The sequence below is a fragment of the Callospermophilus lateralis genome, chromosome 3, assembly GCF_048772815.1.
Source record: "Callospermophilus lateralis isolate mCalLat2 chromosome 3, mCalLat2.hap1, whole genome shotgun sequence".
NCBI lineage: Eukaryota > Metazoa > Chordata > Mammalia > Rodentia > Sciuridae > Callospermophilus > Callospermophilus lateralis.
This window is the reverse complement of record NC_135307.1, coordinates 105,847,702-105,854,387: the sequence shown is the minus strand read 5'-3', so window position 1 is coordinate 105,854,387 and position 6,686 is coordinate 105,847,702.

Below are 6,686 nucleotides of genomic sequence, written 5' to 3'. Positions count from 1 at the left end.
AGGACTTTGGTTTATAAATACCACTGAATAAAATGGAAAGCTTTTAAAAAAAATGCCCATTCCCTGGCCCCAGGCCAAACCAACTGGATCAGAACTTTCCTTTCAGAAACCCTTCCAAAGTTTTTTGTGGAAGATTTTTGTGCTGAGGGAGGAAGGAAGAGATAGTGGTCTAGAAAGACTCTACTTTGGGGGCCTCCGTTATATTTTATGACATAAGAAAGAAGTAGCTTTAAGGGAAAGATGGTGTATTCATGCTGCCTTGGAGATGCTCATGGGAATCTCATTGGAGAGACGGAAAACGCTTTGTTGTAAAGCATGGATATGAACATCACTGGAGAAGGCCACACCACAGAGATATGGACTATTGACTTGTCCATTGTTCTTGCTCACTTAAGTAAGAGACATGAGCAAGGCTTCCACTAATGAGGGCATGGAATGAGAAGAAAGTTGTGATCTTCAATTCATGGTCCACTTGCAGAACACCTACTACACCCTAGGCTTTAACCCAAGCACTGGGTGTTCAAAATGAACGAGTCTCTTCCCTTAATTGAATTCACTATTTAGTTGGAATGACACATTGATAGTTGACTGTACTGGAGAATAATGATGTTCAAATGGTGGGTGATAGTGCCTGTGCTAGAAGGAGACATAAAAGGAGTCACCGGAAGAGAGGAGAGTCCTGGAAAGCCGTAATATTTAAAATGAATAAAATAAGAGCAGCAAAGAGTAAATATCCTCAATGGTCAAAATGACTTGTCATTATTGGGAAAGGCGTCAGAGAATTCTGAAAGCCTTTCTGCCTTAAGATTGCCATATATAGATCCCCTTCCCTAAGAACAAACAAATAAACAAAAATCACAACCAACAAACCAGGAAGCCCAATTAAATTTGAATGTCAGGTAAACAATAAAATATTTTTAGCATAAATATGCTTCATGCAATATTAGATACATACTTATAAAAAAAACCTTATATATCTGAAATTTAAAGTTAATTGGATACTCTGTCTTTTTTCTGCCTTCATGATTCAGTAATGACCCCTTGCTATATTGTTCTTGCTATCATGATTATTATATACCATTCCAATAGTGCTTTACAGCATTCAAAATGTTTTCATAACCTTATAATAGCCCTAGGCATGTAGAACCAAAATACCTTCTCACTGGAGAATTCATTTGCACTTGATCACTATTTCTTTGTTGACAGAATGTTCTCCAAGAAAATAATTATATTTCTCATGATTATATCCTTTATTTTCATTCAGGGGACAACATATTTTCAGGTAACTATCTCAAATGTCCTCATAATAATTCAGAGAGGTTGGGAAGACAGAGACTATTACATCCATTTCTACATGTGCTACACACATGGTGAGGTTCAAGGAGTTTCCCAAGGTCACTTAGCTTGATTGCAGAGACCCTAAAACCAACTCCACTGACTCAAATTCCACCGTTTGTTCATTGTGTCATGTTATCTCTAAAACCAAGATACAAACCAATCATAATGAGGTTGGCTTTTCCATTCTCCAATTTACATGATATATGAACAGAACCTCTGAATTTTCTTTGAACAGAATTTAAACTTGGGGCAAATGACATTAGGACAATGGGTAGGGGTTGAACTTTATAAACAAACACAGAGACTGAGTAGAATCATTGAAAAATTCCAAATATCTTGTGAACAGTTGTCATTAATGTAGGTCTGAAATATTCTTTATAATTATCTGTTGATCACCATGTATTCTATTCTTATGACTTCCATATTTGGAAAAGCATTTGCATAACACACTATATCCAATTTGTTTCTTGGTATCTATAAACTTGTAAAGAATTTCATGGATTAAAATGACTCAAAAAAAAACATAGTTTATAACTGAAAATTTAATAGGGCATAGATATTTATGTTATCTATTACTATATATGTGTTACAGTAATGCATTCCCTGTATGTTTTATGGGATACAAATCTGATCTCTCGGAGTCTAAATTGAGGTTAGTAAATCTATCATAACAAGGATCCTAGATTGTTATTAGAAAAACATAAAGCTTTTTATGTTTAAGTTTAATTGTTAATGAATGTCTGCTGCTTTTTTTTTTTAAGCTGCTAAAAATAGGTAAAGAGCCTCCTTCCCCTTTCCCAGATCCTTCTATTTGCAGGCACCAAACATTGCTCCCCATCATTGCTGATTTTTAACTCATACTCAATAAATATACCCTTATTTTCATGTTAAATGCTGTGTTCTTTTTAATCTTATTTTTTTTCAGTTTTATGGAGTGTTATGAAAAACCGCTCACTTTAAGAAACTGACAGGCCCATTAACAGAGAGCTTTATGTCTGAGAGTCCAAGCGGTTAGGCCTTCTGGATATTCAGGAAGTGGAGGGTGTCAGACCAGTCACTTTTATTGCAGACTGAAATGATGGCTTCAAGGAGGCGGCTCACATGATCACTGTATATAAATCACACATCCTGTCTTTCATTTCTGGACTTCCCTTAGAAGTTGGAAAGCTCAGAATTCTTAAACTTCAAATAAGAAAAGAACAGAAAGCGTATGAGTCTAGGTCCAGTCTAAGAATCATCCACTCTAGTCTGCATCTTGGGACATCAAGGGACATATAAGTAGACACAGATATTTCCTTTGGTTAATTTCAAGAGTATGTATATATCCCTTCCAAAACCTTAGCGTGAGTTTTGTAGCCAGAGAACCCTGGTTATAAATTTCAGCCTTGCTGATGACTAGCTGTGTAACTATGGTCAGATTGCTTAACATTTCTAACATTCTAACTTCTACAACATGGTGAAAGGAATGATTCTTGTTTCTGTTCATTTGATGGAAAAGACGGGAGTGGTTGGTGGTAGTTGCAGAGCAGGGTGAACGAATGTTAGCTGCAGGATAGCCTGAACACTCAACCCCCATCCGTCTGGTTCTTTATTGCTGTTTGCATCAAGTCTGAACACTCGACCCCACTCAAGGCTGAACACTTGACCCCCACCTGTCTGGTGCAATGGAAACCCACATCTGGCCCCTGCCCAGTTTTCCTAAGGACAGAGATGACACCCTTAGCAACTACTGTATCTCTCTCTCTTTCTTCTCTCTTTCCCTGTTCTCTTTCTCACTTTCGCTTCCTCCCCCACCTTCTTTCTTTCCCCAGTGTCTCTGGCTCTCTTTCTCTCTTTTTTTCTCTTCTTTCCCTGTTAATCAGACACAATAAAGATCTCCTGGTCACTCCAAGTGTCATAGTCACTTTTCTTTCAGTTGGGATTCTAAACTCCCCACCAGCTTGTGGGGTTTGCAGGTGATCTACAGAGGAGGCACTCCAGGAAAATGAATGTTGTTGATGTTTTGAGTACGGCCTGGTGAGCTGAAAGCAGAGACCGCTGTTGTTCCTCTAGACCCAAAATAAATGTAACCCCTGAGCCTCTTCCCCTGTATCCTCACATCTGGGCCTTGGGAGTCATGCCCTTCTAAAGGCAAGTTGGTACCCTACACCCATCTTGTGGTACCAACAGCATGGATCAGGTCCTTCTGCTCAGAAAATTCAAGAGGTTTAGAGACTTCAGAGGAATCAAGAGAGAAAAGGTCAAGAGAATGAGCCATGTGGTTCAAAATTCTTTCACCAATTACCAGTTGTGTGTTCTTTTCCTATGGGCTGCAATAGGGGTTCTCAACCCCTGCTCTGTGGGTGTTTGGGGCATTTTGTGAGGGGCTGACCTATGCACTGTAGACTGTTTGGCAGCATCTCTAGCTTCTACCTATGCCAGTATAACCTCACCCCCAGTTGTAACAAGCAAAAATGCCTCTAGACATTGACAATTTCTCCCTAATGTTGGGTTAGGAGGCAAAATCATCCCCAGTTGGAAACCACTCAGAGGAAAAAAAGGATCTTAAAACTCTCTGGGGGTTGGAACAAGTCATGGATGCCTATGCAGCAGAACTAAATGCCACAAGGAAATTGTCCTGTACAGCACCAGGCATATAGAAGGCTCTTAATAAATTGAGTTCCTTTTTATTTCTCTTTCCCTAAAGTGGATATGGTCCTGTGTCACCCAGATCCCCACTTGAGGACTGGGGCATCCATTTCCCAAACTGCCAGGAACATTGGTGGCTAGCAGTTCCCAGCTGAGCCACTCCCTGTGGTGAGCCCCTCTTCAGAAGGAACAACACTAAGACTGGTCAATGCAGGGCTATAAACTCTTGGGTTCCCTTTCTTCAGTTGGGGATATCTCTGGAGGGCCACCCAAGCTTCCACACTCTCTGTGGCACAGTGCTTCAGCTTCTCCCGACCTACCTAGTATTGTTTCCTTCTCTGCTCGCAGATATTGTTTCTACGAGTACTCCCACCCACAAATATGTGCCTCAGAATCCATTTTCTAAAGAATTCAATCTAAGGCACTTCTCTTTCACCCCCAAATTTATGAGACTGTCAATTTTTAAATGAGATAATGCAAGTCAAATCCCTAGTATTATAGTAATTGTCGAATAAATAGTAGCTATTATTATTATTTATGATTTTCTTCATCACATTATTTATTTGTATCTTTGACTTTTATAATTTCTTGTGGACAATGTGTTTCTGAGGCAGCTATCCTCAACATTAAGTTGTATCTCCATTTCCCCTGGTATTATATCTTTAGAGATTCATGAAGGCTGCTTAGTTCTTTTATGCATTTTGGTGAACATATTTGTTCATATCGATATTCTTCCTAATTTTGTAAGCTTTGGACCTAGGTGGCAATGACTCTCCTTTAAAATGTCTGCAGTGAAATTATTGAGATAAACTCCTGGGGGGTTGCAGTAGGGTGAGGAGAGAGAGTTTTAGATCCTACTTCGTCTCACTCCAGGCCATGATAAATTTCTGTTTGTATTACTTAAACAATTTCTGAATAATGGTACTTTGTGAGTCAATAGGTTTTATCACTGTTGCCAGGTCAAAAGTTCTTGAAAATGTGTTTGTTTTATCTTTTCTTTCTTGCCTCCTTCCCATCTCCACTCCTACCATCTTACACTACAGGCTTTTAGCAAACCGGGACTGCGGAGTGGTTGGGGGAGCAAGGTGTGGTGTGCAGAGGCAGAGAAGGGTGACTTTTCAGAGGGATGTTCAGGTGAGTGGCAAAAATGAAGCTTCCCTCTCTGGGAAACATGAACCACAGCTTCTCAGTGAAGACCCTGGAGGCAAGAGACTCACAGAGGAGTGTGGAAACATTCCTGGAGGACAGTCATTGAAATAAATTCAGGTAACATTTATTGAGTGCTTACAATGTACCAGAACCTTCTCTCAAGCTATCCTTTCTAATCATTTTCTGCTGTCCTACTAACTAAAGAGGATCATTATCCTAATTTTTCAGATGTAGTAACAGAACTTGTCCAAACTGAAAAGGCAGAATTCAAGCAGATTTGCTCAATTTCAGACTTCTCTAATATAAATTTTCTCAGATAATTTGGCCCAGACTTTTTACTTGAAAGCTTGTGGAACAGATGCAAAATCTTATAAAATTTTAAGATAGAATATGAGAAAGAAAAAAATTCTGATGCTAAAAACAAGTCACTTTCAGTTACCTCTCCTGGACCCCAATTCTTCCTTCTTTGTAGCAGTAAATCCATTTTCTCCCATTCTGGTTTCCATGAGGAACAATTTTTCCTACACACAGTCCCCTCTCTTTTCTCACATAGCCCTGGGGAGGAAAAGTGAACTTCTCTAACAAGAAAACGTGGGGAAAGTAACTAAGCATGCTCAGCTTGGCAGAAACTTAGCTCTTTCTCTTGGAATCGCCCCATGCCCCCCGCACTCCTGCCTTTTAGAGGTGAAGTCTGCTATTCTTCCATATGCTGCCTTGGTGGGGCAGGCTGTAGTACAGGGAGGTGGTGTGCTGGCCCAACATGTTATGACAGGAAGGTAAAAAACCTTTCTGGTTCAGGAATTCAGTCACCTGGTCTCGTGGACCCCCACCAAGCTGTGTTCTCTTGCTTAGCTTCTGTGAATAAGAGAAGTGCTCTCTGGCTTCCATCTTGACTCTTCAGACCTGGCCGCAAGAGAGGGACTATTTCGAGCTCCCTTGGAGGCCTCAACATTCCTTTCTGCTAGGAGTTTGTGGGGAGCTCTGGAGATGGGCTGCTCTCTATATTGAATTTGCTTTCTTGTCTGCTTAGCCACAGACTGGGAGTTCTTCCTAAGCAGGAGGTCTCTTCCTGTCTAATTCCTCTTTCTCCTTCACCATCTTCTTTTTACTGATATCCACAGGAAGGAGCTAAATAAGTATCTTATTATCTATGTGTCCTAAGTGTTTTGGGGTGTAGAAAAACAGGCCTCATACCATGAAAATCTTTTCTTTGGAGATTATCTGGATGTTTCAAAAATGATATTAATAAAAGAAACATATGAAATTGACCGTTTCCATAGGGCACCCGTGGTAAAGTTTTTGTTGTAACTGACAAGCCAGGTGCAGAATATTCCATGTATAATTTAGAACCTGTCCCTGTGGGTTGCTCTGCTGGTTTTGTATATAACTTCAGTTATTATTGCCATTAAGAAAAGATATTTTAGGGACAAACTCATTTTTTGAATAGATTGTTATCTCAAATTAAAAAAGATTACGGGAACTGGCAATCAATGCAGCCATCTAATTGCTATTTCTCCAATTAAAAATTAATATACAGAAAGAGCTGCCTGGAACCAATTGGTCTTTAGATA